General features: G+C 30.3%; 1 pseudogene; it reads right to left on the minus strand.

Moving 5' to 3' along the window:
• Positions 1-1863: 1863 nt before the first annotated feature.
• LOC122605072 lies at positions 1864-5773 on the minus strand (annotated as a pseudogene).
• Between the last annotated feature and the right edge of the window lie 16164 nt (positions 5774-21937).

Consider the following 21937-nt stretch of genomic DNA (forward strand, 5'->3'; position numbering starts at 1 on the left):
TTTACGACATTATCAATATAGGAATTAATATATAGGGCAAAAAAAAAAAACTTATACGTTAACATGTAAAAGTATACTTAAAAAATAATTGAGATATTTAAATGTAAATATTAAATGTTAAATCATATCAACATTGGATGGTGTAGCAAAGTTTCTTTTATACAAACTCTTCAGAAAAACAATATCTTAACATTTATTACCTAATTGACCGAGTTCTCATTTATATCTTGCAAATAAGTAATTTTGTTTTCGTTAGCTATGGTTCTTAGGAATAATAAAAGTAGCGGTTAGTTCGTGGGTTTTCAATGATTTCGTGTGTTGTGATTTTATTTGTAGGGTTCCGTTTATATAAGAAAAATATGTATATCCTCAATATAGTTTGATTCCAATTATTAATAACAACAATAATTATCATAATTATAGTCCAATTACAATTACTAATAATAAAACATTACAATTAGTTTGATTACAGTTGGATAAGATATTGAAAGTTTGTATCTTCTTGTGTTTATGCAGACAATCGTTATTGCATATACGGAAATAGATTAGTTTTAATGATTATTTGGTTGGAGTGTTTGTGTGTTTCTGCATATATCTTGTTCCACTATTTTGTTATATTACCAATAAAATCAAAAAATGTAAATTAATTATTTTTAAATTGGGTGAAAGTGAAAATTGGTGATGAAAAACCAAAAAATGTAAATTAATTATTTTTAACTGTAAATTGGTGATGGAAAACCAAAAGTGTAAATTAATTATTTTTAAATTGGGTTAAAGTATAAATTGGTGAAAGAAAAACCAAAAAGTGTAAATTAACTATTTTTAAATTGGGTTAAAGTGTAAATTGGTGACGGGAAACCAAAAAGTGTAAATTAATTATTTTTAAAAATTGGGTGAAAGTGTAAATTGATGATGGAAAACCAAAAAGTGTAAATTAATTATTTTAAATTGGGATTAAAGTGTGAATTGGTGATGAAAACCAAAATGTGTAAATTAATTTAAGCATGTGCCGATTTAATTAACTTTGAGAAATTGATAGTTGTGATTGATTAATTGAGGTTAGGTCAGTTACCTTTTAGTATATATTAAGATTAAGATTAAGATTAAGATTGTTTTTAAGTTCAACCTTCTTATGTATGTAGACAATCGTTACTGCATATACGAAAAAAGATTAGTTTTAATTCATATTAATCCGAATATTGTAAGCTCTCTAACTTTTAGCTATATTTTGTTATTAGGTAGACATTATGTCATAAAATATTAACTATATTAAATTGGGTTAAAGTGTAAATTGGTGATGGACACTTAAAAAGTCTAAATTGGGTTGGGTTAAAGTGTAAATTGATGATTGAAAATAAAAAAGTGTAAATTAATAAATTATAAAATAGGTTAAAGAATAAATTGATGATGAAAAAAAAATGTAAATTAATTTAAACATATATTGATTTAATTAATTTTGAGAAATTAAGAGTTGTGATTGGTCAATTGGTCAATTGAGAAATTAAGTCACTTGTATAGTTTTTAAGTTCAAATTCTAGTCACAAATTCGAGATTTGTTGACGGAAAAACAAGGAAATCAAAATAAAATGGAAATCGTCCTCATCCAATAAACAGGACATCACAACAAATCTCTTGATTAATCGGATCTTAACATAGCAAGAGGCATCCCTTAACCCATTTATATGGAAGGCAAATCGACCTATTAAACGGTTTCAACAAAGTATCTGGTATGAATAACAGACGTTTTAAACACTATTTCACTGCCCTTGTTTCAACATGTTGACATGCCTGTACCAAATCGAACCTCTCTCTGATATATCGAGAGGAGAGAGAGAATCGTCTTAAATGAAACAAACTAAAAGGTTTACAATAATAATTATCTGAACCTGTTTTTCTAGAATGATTTTAAAGTCTCATACATTATACATTGGGGGAACATGTTTACATCTTCCGGCTTTCCAAAGACAACATATTGTCGTTTTAACACTGATGGGAATTTTGAGCAGATACTTCGTTGTCGTGCAGTCACGGCTTACCTGGTTCGAGTCTTTTGAACACTCAAATGTGTGTTTTTAACTTGCTGCCATTTTAGTCTTTTGTTTCTTTGAATTGATTGAACATGATTTTCAACACAGCCAGCTATTCTTTTCACACTAAAATGCCTAGTCCATCTGTATAAAATTCGAGCAGTTATGTGTAAATAGTAAAACGTAAAACTGACACCTCTAGTGACACCTAAGGATGAGCAAGTGATCACAAATCATAGGACCCAAGTTAAAGCAACAAAGCTTACATCTACTATGTTGAAACATATAATGTTGCATCAACTCTAAGCAAAGATGAGATATATGATATTATAATATGTGGTCCGATATGATTCATTGTCATAATAAGAACTGCAACATTTGCCTTTACAAGAATACATGATCATCTTATCTCTGGGAATTATGAATAAACCTACCAAGTGGTGTACCTCGTATGAATGATCATTCTCCCAATTTATCAGTGTCGCGGACAATAGTCTTTGAAGGGAGCACGATTGCAGCCATGGGTTTTTTTTCGAGTCCACCACTTTCATCAATAATTAGTCTAAGACCGTCCAAGTGAAGCTTACCATGGTGACCACTTACCACAATTGTCGGGGTTTTCGCCAGTTCCTGGGTCATGTAAAACAAAATTGAATTTATTTGGCTTTATGAACATACTGAATGAGAAATTCAAAGGGCTGCCTGCATATGCTTTTCTAAAATGATAACATTGACTTAACACAACATACATCCAAACAAATAAAATTGATTATTAGGACATCAAATAACAATGAAGAGGTTGAATGCAGATCCAAAACCCCAATTTTGATTAACAACCAAATGAATTAGTCTGTGTTATATGAGTTCCAATATGTCATTGGACAAACAGTATGTCAGTATAATACTAACAATCAATTCTTAGGTCAAACTACATAATACAAGACAACATAATGTAAAAGCAAGTAAAGCAATTTAAAGTCAATTAAAAGGTAGATAAATTTGGTCAGCAAATTTACTGGGTATTTGCTTGGGTACTAGTAAAGAAACTAAAAACGCTAAACTTGTCAATGCTTTCTTTTTTGGCCAAAAAAGAGAACCAATGACATAAAACTGACCGGACATGAAATCATGAAGATACAATGATCAAAAACTTTACAAGAACCGACGAAAATCTTAGTTTTAGTAATGGGCATGCTAACAAATGATTTCCCCCCAAATTTTCCCATAAAGAGAGTGTTCCCCAACATTGATACATTTTGTTCAAATATTTATAACTTTTTTGATATGAAGCTAACTGTATATAGTTATTAACTTAAAGAGTAAAACCAAATAGATTCTGAATGTCAAGTATACTCACCTCAGGAATGTTCCATACGTTTTTTCTCCCGCTAAGAGGCTCCACCTTAGAAATCCTGGTATCCTTAGCTTTCAAATACTTAATCTGTTCTCCAACATCCTCTCCTCTTACCAAACCGCCATGAACTGCTATCAATTTACAGGATTCAAGTCCTTTGTCTGTCTCTATGGACACATTGTCCTGAACAAAAATATTATGAGCTAGAATGCGAGACCTAATATCTTCTAAAAAATACACATGTATATCAAGCTAAAGGAAAATGTAACCTCTTCATGGATCCAAACCAAATCAGCAAGAAACTTTTTGTGTTCAACAGGAACTGCTTTCATCAAATCTGCACGAAGCCATGAACAAATGATGCAACATGTTAAACATAATTTGACATTTGGACGTCAAAATGTCAAAGACTGTCTTTTAAAACTTGTAAGAATTCATTCAGACATTTAGTGTCGATGACTTGATGTCTACAAGACTACAATTACCATTGCAAACTACTATGTTGAACGTACTATACGCACTCTTTTTGGAAAGTTACATAGATAAATATAATGTTAGCAAATTAATACATGGAGTTAGAGGTATGAAGAAACATCATTGCAAAGTGATCAACTGATATTGGTTTTTTCATAGATTGGACAACGACGTATCAAGGTTACTTATGATTAATCATTCTAAAACTTTAGAAGTCAAATCAATGATGGATTATAAATTTTGACCAGGGTATGCTCAACCCTGCTATTAATATCAGTGTTTAACTGTTTATCCTTTTGCATCGCTTAACATTTCAACTTCTATTTTCACCCAGAATTACAAGTAGGTACCACCGCCGAATGAACTAATTCATTTACCCCAAAAAGGTTAAAAAGAAGTTCACTATACAAAGAACTCATCCCAGACCAAAGAAGGATTACTGTTGAATTAAACAAAGCTATCCAATACTATAGTCAAAAGTAACTAATTTGGATTTAGATAAGTCAAATTGCCAGAGGTATTTGGTTGAGGTGGTTGAGGTGTTGGCCTGTGGTACAAGTGACTCGGGTTCAATTCTTGTTATCAACATCATTTGTTCTTTGGTATCATGCCCATTTCCCACCGATTCAATCCCAAGGGCAACCGGGTTTTACCACGAGTAGGCGCTCGGGCAGGAGGGTTTTTCCAGGATGTGGAGTTAAGTTGGCTAGGGCTCTGTACATTTGGATACCAGTCTGTGCGTACCTTTAACCAAACCGCGTACAGAGTACCCAACATTGTCTTAGTTGGTCGTTCAGGAAAATATATACAAGTCAAATCAACCAAGTAAAAGAAAGTTAGAAACTCAATCAAAGCCTATATGAACACATGATTCCAAACACAAAACAAAAATGATATCCACAATAGTTTCCACGGATCCCATCTTTGGTTCTACTTAAATAGTTAAATCAAGGTGTTCCACACCTTAAAATTTAGGAACCAAGTAAACCTTTTCCCACAAAATAAATAATAGTTGTGCCTAAACAAGCGCATACTAACCACATCCAAGGTAGCCTAGTGGTCAGACATCATGTCTACACCAATGTAATCTAGTGCCTAAAATGTTTGACGGCATTAAAAAAATGTAGGATATACATATGGGAACAAATTAAAAAAGTTTGTTATGTAGCTGTTAACAAAATCAAAAGTATGTCATCATTTTAGGCCTTTACTAAAACTAGCTCAATTACTAAAACTAATCCAAAAACAAAATTAAAAAAAACAAAATTAAAACAAAACAAAACAACCTTTGAATAAAAACAATACATACATTGATAAATACAAATATAGATTATTATAGATACCAGGAGAGCCATGAGGAACACCATAAGATTGAAAAGTAGTTGCAGCATCATAAATAGAACCTAAACAGTCAGTCCCTTCAACAGCATTATTAAAATTTCCAGCCCACCTTCTACCTTGCAGATGCATATTCTCATATCCAAAATCTTTATACCAACCTTCCCTTTCTTCATTCATTTCAAACTCTGCCTACGTGTCACTAAACCTTGACCCATCTGGGGGCGGCGGGATTGCGCCCAAAAACGCCGCGAACGCAAAGTCGTGGTTTCCGGCAAGAAACACATGGGTTTGATTTGGGTATTTTGAAGGGAGTGAAATAAGAAAGTCGAGAACTGATCGAGTGTTTGGACCACGGTCACAGTAATCACCAAGAAAGATGATGTGGGCATTGATGAAATCGGAAGGTGGGATGAGGGTTTGGATATTTGACCAGAGGTTTTGGAGCTTGGTTATGTGTCCATGGATGTCTCCTATGCATATAACTACCTTTAATGACTCACGAGACATGATTTTGAGGGTGTTGAGTTTCTTGGGAAAATGAATGTGGTGTATGGAATAAGATTTATGTTTGGGACAGTTTTTGTGTTAAAAATTAAATAAAAGTCATGTAGCATGTTGTTAAGTGTTCGTATTATGAGTTTGGTACAGTGGTTTGAAATTTTCCAGGTTTACATATCATAAGTTCGATTTTTTATTTAGACAATTTTGAGATTTAAGTCATTATTTCAATGAGGGTTTGGTTTGGGTATATCAAGTTTGAAAATCGTATGAAAAGCTTTATAATCTCATAAAGAAATTCATAACTTCATAAAAAACTTCAAATTCTTGTATCGATATAAACGATTTCGTTGTGATTTTCAGGTTCTCATTTCAGTTTTTAAAATCTTGTTGAAATTTATTCGTTTTATCTCGATTTTTTTTTGGTGTTTTTCGAAAGTTATAAAACAAATTGGGAAAAACTTATATATATTTTTACAAAATTAAGTATTAACTTTATTTTCTATATCAAAAATAACATTATATATTTTAAGAAAACAAAATCTAGAATTAAATAAATAAAATTAATACATATAATACTTTTTATTTAATGAAAATTTTAAGTAAATACGGTTTCTTAAGGCAATGATGTAGTCGGTTTATTTCTTCAGTTTTTTCAATCGCCACATATTGCCACTTCGGTTCTCTTACACTTTTTGGCGTCAAACAAATCGGCACCACATGACTGACTGAAGGAACCATGATAGTATCGGAAACAAATAACCATGATAGTATCGGAAACAAATAAAAAAACATTTGGGACCTATGCATTTACCATTTGATAAAAAGTGACAATATTACTTCACTTTTAGCACAAAATTGGTAACCATTTAGGGTGGAGGGAGTGATCACTCTCCATCCCTCTCATTTCTCTCCAATTATCCAATTAAATTACTTTACCTTATTTCAACTATCCAACTTTTTTTTCAACATTTTTTAGTGGCACTGCCCAACCTTTTCTTCAAATTTTAATAATTTATCCTTAACATTATAAATGTTGCATAACTAACCTTTTTTTTTATTTATATATTTTATTAATAACAAAACACATTACATAATACTTAAAACACATTACATATTAAAAGTAAAACATTACATAATTACAAAAAAGAAGTTTATATCATGCCAAAAAAAAATGTTGGAAAAAATAACAAAAAAAAACTATGCTAAAATTTCACTTTGCTAAAAAATTAAGAAGCTAAAAGGTTGGAGGAAAAAACAAAAACAAAAACGTGCACACCAGCTAAAGAAAAAAAAATAGCAGCTTGGCAATTTTACACATTTGGTCCTTGGCGCACAGAAACTTACACTACCAGTCCCTGAATGGTCATATGAGATTTACACCTTGAGTCCCTCCTCCCCCATCTCTCTTCCAACCCTCTCCGAGCTTTCATCTCGCTCAGCTCCATCTCGCCGCAGTGGCGACCGACATCCCTCTGAGCTCGCGAGCTCCCTTCCAACCTTTCCTCCATCTCGCGATCGACTCCCTTCCCCTTAGATGACCACATTTCACATTTTGATTGGTTTAAATTTGGTGCTCAAACTTTCCAAATATTACATTTTGGCACTACACCTAAGATCAAACCAATTTGAACCGCTCACATCACAGTAGAGTAAAGTAAGATTCGGATAGATTCGAGATAGGCTAAGAATTATTTTTAAAGGATACGATACAGTTAGTTGATGTATATATAGTAGCCGGTTGTTACGACATATAAACACAGAGGAGATTAATGTTATATACTTTTGTAGCATGATAATTATTTGTATAATCTTTTTTATATTTTATACTAAAGTTCAGGTAGTCTTAAAATATATTAATATTAATTAAAACTAAAAAATTGGAATTTAAATATATTAAATAGATATACCGAAATCAACTTGGAAATTTGCTAACTGAATAGCCACTTCATCGGTCAAATTAATCCTAAAATTTTCCATCCATTCACCATTGACCGAGCCATGTATTATAGTGCCCTGCAAATAGCAAAAAAATAACATGAAAAACTGGTAAGTTCTCTTAGTGTATTTCTATGTAATTAATCCAATTTTTAAAATAAACCCCAAACAAATTAACCATAAGGATTTTTGCATACTGATCCAGGAAAATTATCCAGGATAAAAAAGGAACCCAACCAAGGACATTCCAAACATGGATCAAATGATTTTATTGGCTAATGCAAGAAAGAATGGGAAACAAATTCTTGAAAAATAAAAAGGAGTCGACCCAAAAACCTTGCAAAGTCATCTCATGTTGTGTTAAATCCTAAACATAACGTGGTTCAAAGGGTTTTATCTAAAGGTATTATTTAAAATTGATATCATGTTCCATAAGATCCGAAATATATCTGTCATACACAAACTAAAATGATGAATTGTTCCACCATGTTAAATAATCATACTAAAACATTCAACACCATCTCAATATGTAGCATTTTCTCCTGATAGAATAATAGCGGCTAAAAATTTACACCATTAATGAACTAGTTTCAAAACAGATTCAAAATAATCATAGTCGATATATTAAAGTAATCATAATCTTACTCATAGCAAAATTCGACTTTTTATCTAAAAGCTATAAAACAGTAAATTGATAGGAACCGTTTGATCCCATGTACCGAATTGGTACGCACATAACCCCCAGCAGGGATAGTGTCAAGGTTAGTCAACCACTTAAATATAATTCTGCCTCTGGAAAGATTCGAACCTAGATTGCTCCTATAAAGTGGCAGCTGGTGGCAAACTCTTCTACGTCGTAAATCTTAAGTATACATCATTAATGAGCTACTTTCAAAACAATATCAAAATAATCAAAGTCAATATATTAAAGTAATCATAACCTTACTCATAGCAAATTTAGACTTTATATCTAAAAGGTTATAGAAAGATATAATCGTAAATCCTAGAGTTAATATAGGTTACAAATACAAAATTTAATATATAATATTTAGATTAGTTAAGTCATATATCACAACTTAATCAATACAAAAGCTAAAGAAGAAACATACGAAAATTAACTCCATATAAATATTGATTCCAGTTTACCCATTTTTTTCAACTTTAGTTAAATAAAAAATTTACAGTTTCTTATATTCTAAAAGTGTAAACTATATAATTTGAAAAATAAATACCAATTCATCAACAAAGACCATCTCGAACGTTTTGATTTTCTTCGGGTTGTTCTACTCCGAAACAGTCCATACATGCACAAACACGGAGTCGTAAATGATGGTTAACATGTGTTGGCTTAATATCTTCAAGATGAACTAATGTGGTCATATTTTTTGCTGTTGAAGAAAAAGCCATAACGAACCTATAATGGACAACAAACTAAATTAAAAGAAATAGTAATAACAATAACATAAGAATTCAATGTTAAAAAATAATAATAATGATTAATTATGTGTAAAGTATATAATTGAAAAACCCTTTTGTAGTTGATCGTAACTTCTTTTTTTGTTGTCGTACGTGAGTTATATTATAGAATACCAATGTAACACCCTACTTTATAAAAATGTGAATTTCCAAAAATTTTCAATTTGAAATATAACTCCGTTAATAAAATACGGAAGCAACTTTTAAAAATCCCAAATGATCCATAACATAATCATTAAACAACTTTAAATGATGTTACTAGCATTGTATCATCACAATAATAAAAGAAAATTCACAATCAATAATATAAAATGTCAACCGACATAATAAATAAGTCTACTTAATTCTACTAGCAAATGGATAACTAAAAGCCATCTTTATTTATCATCAGTAGCTACCTCATCTCTCGCAAATAAACTAACTCTATTAGAGCCTAACCTAAGGGCACAACACAATTTTCACAAACGAGTGTCAACTTTTTAAAGCTGAGTAAGATAACAGGTTAGTACAATAAAAGGATTACCAATTATAATCATTTCAACAAAAGCATCTCATGCACATATATAGGTATAATTACAGATACCAACAAATACTACTCAAATAGGATAATCAAGTCCTACAATGTGCTTAGCAATCCTCAATAACTACTTTAGCTCCTTAACTACTCAAGTATTCAAGGTTATGCCATTTAACTACTTAACAACAAAGGTTTTGTGTGTAGGCGGTCACCTCACAGGGAACCTCACACCCGACATGATGGGTAACCTTTCGGGGGTCCATCAGCGTCGTTATGGAAATGCATAACCAATCCATGAGTAATCCGCAAACTACTATAAAGGCCAATCACACACAACGGAATTACTCAGCTACTTAAAAGATTGACCCCACCGGGAACAGTATACGTCGCCCCCGGATTGGCTACTTAACACAAATGATCCACAAGACCAAATGTGGGTTAAGCTTAACACTTACTACTCAGTGTTCGAAACTTTGCACATAAAGAATGCTACTCAATACTACTTATTTTCATTAGGGCCCTTAACGTGCACGTGACATGACAACTTAATCAAGTCTAGTGTACTATGTGTACAAGCCGCAAATAATCATCAACAACTCAATCACAAGCTACATTAAACAACAATACAAAAATAAGCTCGTATCTACTAAAGCATGCATAAACAATGCCCCAATAAACCTCCCACATACATCCCATACCCGATATAAGCATGAGATATTATAACTTCATAAAATAGGGAGTAATTAACAAAACTAATTTTGTTATGTCCCAGGTGTTAAAAATAAGTTATCTTACCTCGAGTGAAATAATAACACAACTTAACTTGTTACTTCTTCAATGTCTGGATACCTAAACAGTTAAATAAATTAAAGACACTACATCAAAAACTAGACATCTAACTATATTAAAATGAGCTGCACTACTACTCACATATAATTTATGTCTTAGTTCGTCGTAATTATTAATTGTAAGCTAAAACTCATTACGCTTACAATGCATAAAGTATTAATTAAATTTCCATGCATTCTTTACTATAGCCCCTATCCATTTACGTAAATAATTATTATATACTTAGAATGTGACATTAGCTGCTAATTAATTCAATGACTAAAAAAAATGGATAATTAAATATGACGTAACTTTCAATTGTATGCATTTGAGTGACTACTCACGTGAATACAAAAATAAGAGGATTGCTGCTGAATTTAATTTCGCCCACTTTTAGATAATTTTAAAGTTTACAAGCAGTCTTCTAACACTATATAAAGGTACATGTTGTCATGCATACAAATAAAACAATGAGTTCCAAGGCAAGCCATCATCTTTGCCCCTCAATTAGTCTCTGTTAAAACCATTAACCATTATCATGAAAACCCAAATAAACTCCATTAGTGAAACTCTTTAATCTGGATTAACAAACTGCTATAACAAAACTTTATCCATATATTTTGGAAAAATCTTCTAATAAATCACTTGTGATAATATAAAAATAAGTAGACGAACTTCATGCAAGGAAATTGATATGAGGCATGTCTTCAAATCAATAAAGCAAGAACATACCCATGACACGCGAAACTCAACCGATCAATGCCTACGTACCAAACGATTCTAATGAACGTACCAAACCAACGACGACTGAATAATGTGGACTTAACTGGTAAAGTTTATGTCACTCGCATCAGCCATAAACCGTTGTATAAACTCAATCCATGTTTTAACTTTATACTTTTGAGCCTCGATCAATCTTCCTATTTATTTTATTTAGATATCTCCTAATAGATCCTATAAGTCACTAAGACTCTTGACACCTCTTTATTTGTAGATCGCAAAACTCAAACTATCATAACCAAATATATAGTAGTATCTCAGACTAATGATAAGTTACTAAAACCGTTTCGAGAAAACTCTACTATTAACGTTCAAAAGTGACTAACTTGAAATCAAAACATGTTTACGTCAGACACGAAAGTTCATTAAAAATCAAGTCTAGTAAATCTATTTCAACGGCTATTCCACAACAAAAACAACTCGAAATCTAACTTGATATAGAGACATGATCAACGACTCTTTGATCTAAACATGTCAATGCCTCTACAACATTCAAAGTTCAAGTGTGCACATACATAACATACTCTTTTATTTAAGATCGAAAATAGTATTGAGATGTACCTTCAGGTGATCTTGCCAAGCAACAATGTCGATATTGTGAATCCAATTTGCAACAAAAACCTTGATCTTTCTAGGCGGCTTTATATTACTCTAGGGGCTTTATTATTACTATTGTATGTAATTAACGTAGATGAGTTATATACAAAGTCGGTCACCTAAAGACCAGGATAGAACAAGCCCATTAAAAGTCGTATAGTCGGTACATTTTTCATCTATCACCCTTTCACACATCTAATTGACATAAGTTAATCCCACACTCATAGTTATTCTAAATAAGTTTTCTTTCTAGGCTACTTTTTAAAATCATATAGTTTCTCTAGCACTAACAGATATAATGACATACAATTAAATATTTAAATACATCAATTAATGGTCAAATGCACATAAAACACGCTTAGTAGGAATTTGGAAAGTAACTTTTAACAATTTACATATATATATATATATATATATATATATATATATATAGAACTAGCCTTGTACCTGCGCGATGCGGCGGGGCATAGGAAAAAAACACTGGTTATTTAGCGGTACCTGCGCGATTATCGGATCACCGTACCTATGGCTATGTGTGTTTTAGACGTGGAGACGACGGCTGTTTTGGGGGGCGATGACTATGTGTTTTAGAGGGAGCCAGGGAGGCGGCTTGAGGGGATGTATGTGTGTATTTTGTTCTGGGAGATGTATGAGTGTGTTTTTTGGTATAATATGTGAGTAGCTTCAGGGGAAAGAAATTGAGACAAATTGGGCGTAAGGTTTTCTTAAGGGTATTTTCGATATTTCAGGATTAAAGTGTTTGGTGGTAGTGTAAATTAAAAGGGTAAAATAGGGAATTTAAAGGTAGAGTATTTAATTTGGAGAGGGATAGTTTGTTTATATAAGAAGTATAGATATGACTACCAAACAGACATGCTATTTTACTAGCTACAAAATCAAATAAAAATAATATAAGATTTAGGATGTTACAACCAATAAAACCGAAAAGTGCAAATTAATTATTTTTAAATTGGGTGAAATTGTAAAATGGTGATGGAAACCAAAAAGTGTAAATTAATTATTTTTAAGTCTAAATTGGTGATGGAAAACCAAAAAGTATAATTAATTATTTTTAAATTGGGTTAAAGTGTAATTTGATGATGAAAAATCAAAAAATGTAAGTTTATTATTTTTAAATTGGGTTAAAAAGTGTAAATTGGTGATGGGAAACCAAAAAGTGTAAATTAATTGTTTTAGATTTGGTTAAAGTGTAAATTGGTGATGTAAAATCAAAAAGTGTAAATTAATTTAGATTATTATTAAAAAATTATAAGATTAAGAAGGATGGATGATTAGGTTAAAAGAGAGGAATTAAGGATGCCAAGTGTACTCTCAACCCCCACTTTTAGTTATATTACTAGTGGTCAGGCCCGTCCAATGGACGGGTAATTTCAATATATAATAATCAAAGCTAAAAAATTAAAATTCAAGTATATTGAATAGATACCCAATAAAATTAAAATACCTAAAAATAGAACACAAAACGATTCAAATAAGGCAAGCTAATCAATACGAAAGTTAAAGAAGAAATATATGAAAAATACCTTTATGTAAATATTGATTATAATTTACCCTTTTTTTTCCAACTTTAGTTATATTCTAAAAGTATACAGTATATATTTGAAAAATACATACCAATTCATCAACAAAGATCATCACAAACATTTTGATTTTCTTTGGGTTATTCCACTCTGAAAACACGGAGTCGTAATGGTTAACATATGTTGGCTTAAGATCTTCAAGATAATTTAATGTGGTATTATCTTTTTGTTGTTGAAGAAGAAGCCATAACGGATCTCTAATGGACAACACACTAAATTAAAAGAGATAATAGTAACAATAACATAAGAATTAAATGTTAAATAATAATAATAACAATAATGACTAATATGAATATGAAGAAATTATATAAATTAAAAAAACTTTGCTAGTTGAACAAAAAAACCTTGGAAGTCGAACGTAGGTAAAAAAAAATTTGTACCGTAGGTTTTTGGGTTTATATAATATACTAGCTAATTAACCCGAGTTCAACCCGGGCTTATTATAAAAAGTTTTGTAATATTAAGTTACGTCGATGTATAAGAACTATGAGATAGTTCAACCATACTCACAATCTCGACATAGTATACCTCATACATGGAATATATATAATTAGCTTATTAACCCGCATAATATGCGGATAATTTAAAAATCTATTATGATAAAACTATTTAGATAATGAAAATTGAAAACACCATGTATAAAATATTAAAGTTTTCAAAAGAAAATATTTTCTTTTATAAAAAGGATATCATAAATGACAAAAATAAAAATGAAATAAACTTAAAGAAAGAAAGTGTTTATAATATCATAAGTAAATTAAAAAAGAAAAATTAAACTTTAAAAAGAACTTGGAGATAGATGACAAGTAAGATCTTTTTATATAATGATGATGTCATAACAATTTTCTTTTATTTAATATATCCGGGCTGATTGCTAATATTAAGACGAAAAAAAGATGGTGATACTATTTTTGAAAATTGACATATAGTCGTTTAAAAAAGAACAAATTAGATAATTATATTTTAATTTCCATTGGACTTACGCTTGAAAAGAAATAAATCATAAATCATTTAAAAAATGATTTAAACTTTTGAATAGGATGATGTCATAAATCAAGAAAAGAAAAAAGAAAAAATTGATATAAATAAGTCTAATAATGACAAATAAACATTATTTAGAAAATTATGATGTCATAAGAATATTGTTTTATTTATATAAGAGATATTATTATAAATAATAATAATAAAGTTTTTTTTTATTGAAACTAAAGGTCGGTCATTATTATTATTATTTAGAAAGTATTACCAAAAATTAAAGATTGATAGGAGAGAGTATTAGGCTAAAGGAGGAGGATTAGGGGTGCCAAGTGTACCTCCAACTCCTTCTTTTAGTTATATTATAGATAGATTATAGATTATCATTATTTTTATTATTATGATGATATGATGATTGGATCTTTATTTTTGTTTTACACAGTGATGATGAATTATACTTGCTAATTAAGCCTAGTTATTTTGTACAAAAATTCTTTTATAAAAGTAAGCCCATAAATTTTACGAACTATAATTTGTAGGATTATTAAAATATTAAATAAATAATAAAAAATTAGAAGATTAATAAGGAGGGAGTATTAGGATCTAGAAGGGGATTAGGGTGCTAAGTATACCCCAACCCCCTCTTTTAGTTATATTATAGATAGATTATAGGGGTGTAAGAAATGAACCGGAAAACCGAAAAACGGGTCCGAACCACATGATCCGAAAACCGAAACCGGAAAAAAATCGATATGTAACGGTTCGGTTACGGTTTTCAATATTCATTATCTGCGGCTAACCGAACCGAACCGAATTTTGATATATACCTATATATAATCATATATATTTATACTTACACATATATGTATTACACGAATACATCATTTACATTTCTTTTTAGCGAACTTTTTGTATTTTTTTGTCTAAAATATTAACAATTATATTAACTTTCTTTCACTATCTATGATTAGTTTTAGATATTCTAAGTAATTTTCTTATATATATACTCTTTTTAAGAAAAGTTGTTAACTTTATTTAAAAAATTTATCAAAAATACTAATAATCATTATATAGAAGACATTTTAAGTAGTAAATCATTATATCCTTAAATAGAAACTTGCATTGCATAAATATAACGTTAGAAAAAAGTAATATTCAAAATTAGATGTAATGTATATTTATTAATAAAACAAAATATTAATGTAGTTAAATAACTATTATACATTAAGAAATTAATTAATACAGTGTAAATTGACTATTATAATTAAAAAACTTAAACTTTTTGTTAGCATAACTTTAATAAATGGTTAATCGAAAACAAAACTGAAATTAACCGAACCGAACCGAAACCCGAAAAACGGTTCGAAATTTCTAGCTAACCGAACCGAACCAAATCGTTTACGGCCCTTATTATATTATAGTAGTTGCTAAAGTGAGTATATATAAAAGCTTATTTTAAAAAACTTTTATCACCATACTCTACAATACTACCGTAACCCCCTAATCATATGACCACCATTCCACCATCACGAAATTACTTTACACCAGCTGTATTATTAGTTTATTTTGACTAGATTTTTACTTTTCCGAAAAGCAAATATGAACACCTTTTTATTATTATGGATAAAACTAGTTAAATTCCAATTAACAATGAAAAAAAAAAAGAATAAATAAAAGGCAGTATTGACTTGACGACTACCAAAAGTAGTATTGACTTGACTTTTCAATTAAAATTCTAGGTTTCATTTTAATTTTTAACCATTTGTCCATTTATATAATTTAGGAATAAAAATAATATACTTGGGTATATTGACTTAACAACTCACTTGATTTTTGCTCAAATTAAATTTCACTTTTATATGGGCATGTGTGGCTGAGCTTTAAATTGAGATTATAAGCTCTATTTTTAATCAAAATTGTTATTTAGAAATTTTTATCTTTTATAGGTGTATGATAGAGTAAATGTAGATGCAACTTGAAAATGTAATATTAACAAAGTGAATATTAAAAGCCCTAACTAAAATTCATGAATAAGATATTCGCATAATTTAAATTTTTTTTTAAAGATCCATGCAACCAAAAACTCTCCAAACTATTTTAAACGTTTATTTTGAAGTTTTTTTCTTTCAAATTATGCTCAACTTAATTATATTCAGAAAAAGACTTGTAATATAATCAAAAGCTAAAACCAAAACCATCAAAAACTTCATGAAAAGCCCCTACCAAATTAATATTTCTTTGAACCAAAATTGATTAACTCCAAACATTCAATTACTTTATTCAAGAAATCAACAAAACATAACAATGCAGAAAGTAAAAATGACATTATAAAACGTGTGAAACGAAGTCACTTCACTCTATGCAGCAACACGATCCTATTTTTCCACAATTTTGATCGGGTAAACAGACTCCAAGATCCGTTCTACCCCCCGGCTTCGTGCATTGCACATCACAATTTTTATCGCAACATGATCCCGTACAATAACTATGTGCTGGTGGTTTTGGTCCTACATATAGACAAAAAAAAAAAAAAGCAATGTAATATTCAATTGTAATAAAAATAAAAAACAATCTCCATGATGTATGAAAACATGATAGTGTACTTGACTTAGTTACCTTCGCTTGCATGAGTTGAAATAGATGAAGCAATCAACATTACAAAAAGAATAAAAACCAATTTACCGGATGTCATCTTCCGAGTCTTTTTGCTTGTTTTAATCTGACTAAATGTTGATAATTTCTTTCAAACTATATAACATAGAACATATCTATCAATATATTGGCAAATGATTTGTTTATGTAGGACTTATGAACTATCAGAAAGATCGAAAAAGATATTTGTCATTGAATGATTGATTTCACGCATAATCACGACACTATAAACATGATTCTGTAATAAATATAATTGGCAAGACTTCTCAATGCTTATTCTATAATAAATTAGTGTTACGGATAGTATCAAAATATATTAATGAAAGCTAAAAAATTGGAATTCAAATATATTAAATAGATATATCGAAATTAACTTGAAAATTTGTTAGCTGAATAGTCACTCTATCGGTCAAAATACTCTTAAAATTTTCCGTCTATTCACCATTGATCGAGCCATGTATGATAGTGCCCCGTAAATAGCAAAAAAAAACATGGAAAAAACTGCTAAGTTCTGTAAGTGTGTTTCTATGTATTTAATCCAATTTTAAGAAATTAAACCCCAAACAAAATAACCATAAGAATCGAATAAACATCTTTGGATACAGATCCAGGAAAATTATCCAGGATAAAAAGGGAACCCAACCAAGGACATTCCAAACGTCGATCAAATGATTTTATCGGCTAATGCAAGAAAGATAGGGAAACAAATTGTTGATTAAAAAAAAAGTCGAACAAAAAACCTTGCAAAGCCATCTTCTGTTGTGTTAAATCCTAAACATACCGTGGATCAAAGGGTTTTATCTAAAGTCAATATATTAAAGTAATCAAAAACCTATTCATAGCAAATTTAGACTTTATATCTAAAGGGTTATAGAAAGATATAATCGTAAATCCTAAGAGTTAATATAGGTTACAAATACAAAATTTAATATATAATATTGAGATTAGTAAAATCATATATCACAATTTAATCAATACGAAAGCTAAAGAAGAAATATACGAAAATTAACTCCATATAAATATTGATTCCAGTTTACCTTTTTTTTTCAACTTTAGTTAAATTAAAAATTTACAGTTTCTTATATTCTAAAAGTGTAAACTATATAATTTAAAAAATACATATCAATTCATCAACAAAGACCATCTCGAACGTTTTGATTTTCTTCGGGTTGTTCCACTCCGAAACAGTCCATACATGCACAACACGGAGTCGTAAATGATGGTTAATATGTGTTGGCTTAAGATCTTCAAGATGAACTAATGTGGTCATATTTTTTGTTGTTAAAGAAAAAGTCATAACGAACCTCAAACTAAATTAAAAGAAATAATAATAACAATAACATAAGAATTCAATGTTAAAATAATAATAATAATGATTAATTATGTGCAAAGTATATAAAAAGAAAAGAAAAACCTTTTGTAGTTGATCGTAGCTTCTTTTTTCGTTGTCGTACGTGAGTTATATTATAAATTACCAATAAAACTGAATAAGTGTAAATTAATTATTTTTAAATTGGGTGAAATTGTAAATTGGTGATGAAAATCAAAAAGTGTAAATTAATTATTTTTAAGTGTAAATTGGTGATGGAAAACCAAAAAATATAATTAATTATTTTTAAATTGTGTTAAAGTGTAAAAAATCAAAAAAGTGTAAGTTAATTATTTTTAAATTGGGTTAAAGTGAAAATTGGTGATGGGAAACCAAAAAGTGTAAATTAATTGTTTTAGATTTGGGTTAAAGTGTAAATTGGTGATGGGAAACCAAAAAATGTAAATTAATTGTTTTAGATTGGAGTTAAAGTGTAAATTGGTGATGTAAAATTAAAAAGTGTAAATTATTAATTTAGATTAATATTAAAAAATTAGAGGATAAATAATGATGGGGAATTAGGCTAAAGAAGGGAGATTAGGGGTGCCAAGTGTACCCCCAACCCCCTCTTTTAGTTATATTATAAATATTTGGGTTTTGCTAAACAAAGCTCTAAGGGATTCGTTAAGGTGCATTAAATATTGTACACTTACCATAACAATCAGAGGGTGTGCTTTTAATATGAAAACGTATAAACTTTTTATGTATGTTAAGTAAAAATCGTTGATAATGTGGAAAGTATTTATATCTAGCTTACCCATTTGGGACAAAAGAAATCGCCATCGTCCAATATATAGCACCAATCAACATGGCACCAAAAGAAATCGCCATCGTCCAATATATAGCACCAATCAACATGGCACCAAATGTCAATATTGACCCAAACGATGAATACAGAATACCATAAAGAAAGAAAGCATACGTTCACCATTCATTGAACCAAAACATAAGAATTAGTTAAACAAAGAATTCCAGAAATATGATACAATATGGGATCGAAGGGATTTACTCGAGTTATCCAACTTAATCTTGTCTCTTGATTTAAAACTAAGAGTTAAAATTAAAAAATGATTATTTAATCTTAACCTTGATTTTGAATCAAATGTCAATATTACGTTAACTTGACCCATCAAGTTATTAGTAACTTAACGGAATCATTTCACATATAATATAGGTTCACCAAAACTCTCGAAAAATTTACTTTCTTTAAATCCTGTCCACATACAAGTTTTGTTTGTAGGGCTAAGTGCGCCAGAATGCAGTTAACTACTCCCAAAAAGTTATTGTGTGCATGAACTCTAGGTTTGTTTTATTGTATTCAGAAAACTTGTTCAAGAGTCTCATAGTAAACAAAAGTTACCGGGTAAGAAGTTAGCCGGTCACCACTTTCATGTCGACCCGTTGACTGCTTACGTGGCATGCACACAATAACTTTTTGGGATAACCCTAAAAATCTTTGACCACGCATCCATTCTTCACGTTTCTTTTTTTTTTCCTTCTCTGGCCACATCTCTCTCTGTCTCCCCAATACAACAACCAAACCCTTCGTTTCTTTTTCCTTTTCAATCTTTTTTATCTATCAGCAAGTATATCTTTTGATGTATATGATGATTGAGATGATTATGGGTACAAAGTCCAAACCATGATGATGATGATGATGATGATGATGATGATGATGATGATGATGATGATGATGATGATGATGATGTTCGTTTAGAGATGAGGTGGTCGGAAATGATGGTGGTGGTGAGAAGTCACGGCGGCGGCAGATGGATGAGGTGAAAAGGCAAAATCAGAAAAAGGAAGTAAGACCACCAAATAGATCCGAATAAAAAACCTTTACAATGAATAACATCTTCATTTTTTCTGACCACCATGGTGCTTCCGGAAGACGGATCTTGAAAGTTTTAGTGGTGGGGCCAAAAAATTTTTTTTTTTTGCTAGCGTTATGTTCCGAGTGTTATATTAGGTCATGTAATTTACTAATTCGGGTCGGGTCAAACAAAAATAACACTAATAATCTAAGTTTTCCATTCAAATTACTAATACATAGTTTTTAACAAACAAAAAACTACAAATACTTAAGAAAATACCAAGACAAAAGGCATGAACTGGGTGCTAGAATTACAAGTCAGCGTTACGATCTTTAAGTTCTTTGGATAAATCTACAATTCAACTCATGTATCTGTATATCCAATGTGGCTGTAAAGAAATCTACTCGGTAGTAATGTCCAAATGTGACATGAAGATATTTTTTACGAGACCGATATTGAGTAGATGTACATGGAGCTTTCATATCTGACATCTCTACTTGATGCTTGTTACACAAAAAGGTCACCTCATCAAATAAAAAATCAAATTCTTTGTTTTTGTAATTATTTAGACCCACATTAGTTGTTGAAACTCAAAAAAAGGGGATGTATACAACGCCTAAAACATAGAATTATTAATGGGCTAAGTGGATTGTAGGGTATAAAAACTAAAAAGGTAAATTTTAATAGACTATTAAATTTATTGAACATATCAAAAGTTTTTAAAAAAAATCCATGAGGGCCGACTAGATATATATAAATATTTCTGAACGAAGTACGGGTATATTAGCACTACTACACGAAAAAACGGCGGTGACCCGGGCCCCCACTGGTCCCTATAAAGAACCGCCCTTGCTTCCGGTCATCTTTTTTCCGGCGGTAGAGTGTAAAATCAGAAAAAGGAATTAAGTATTTATGGTTTCATGACATGATTTTGACCTTTACAACCATTGACTAATACGTCATATATTAAAATTATTAGCCTTCCATCCCAAGTGCCATCTTTGAAGCCACTACTGTCACCGTCGATTAATCGATATATAGGAGATTGAAGTCATCATATGTTTATGTATATATATATATAGTGTGTGAGTATAGTTTGAAACAGGCTTTAACAAGATCAGTGACTGAAATGACGTCTTTAAGAGATCAAGAGCTAGATCATCAAAATCATCAGACGGGGATGGTGTTGATACTAACATTGCGTTCTTGAGTTTAAATTAAAAGAAAAGAAAGGAGAAGATTGGATAGGGAGGAAAAGAAAAGAAATTATATATAAAAAAAGGCATTCTCGAGTCGGAAAGAAACTTAAAGAAAAGAAATGAAAATTAAGAGTTAATGACATTCTTGAGTTAATAAGAAAAGAAAGGGAAAGAAGAAGAAAAAATTTTACAATAATGTCCATACACTCCATAAATATGTAATAAGAAAAGAGGGTAAATTAGTAATTTAGTAATATGCTATGGACTTTTCCTTCAAAATCATGTCATATTTGGCAAGAAACTTTTGGCTTAAAAAGGGGCTCACTTTTCCTCCCCTCCCCTTTCTTTTCTTTTCATAAAAAATCTCAAGAATGTTTGTTTTCTATTTTTTCTTTTCCTTTCATTCCCTTTCTTTATATATATAAAGAAAGGGAAAATGATCCGTACTAAGCTTAGATACTGTCACATTAAAAAAAGTTACATATTAAACCTTTGAA

This window comes from Erigeron canadensis, chromosome 6 (assembly GCF_010389155.1).
Source record: "Erigeron canadensis isolate Cc75 chromosome 6, C_canadensis_v1, whole genome shotgun sequence".
NCBI classification, from domain to species: Eukaryota; Viridiplantae; Streptophyta; class Magnoliopsida; order Asterales; family Asteraceae; genus Erigeron; species Erigeron canadensis.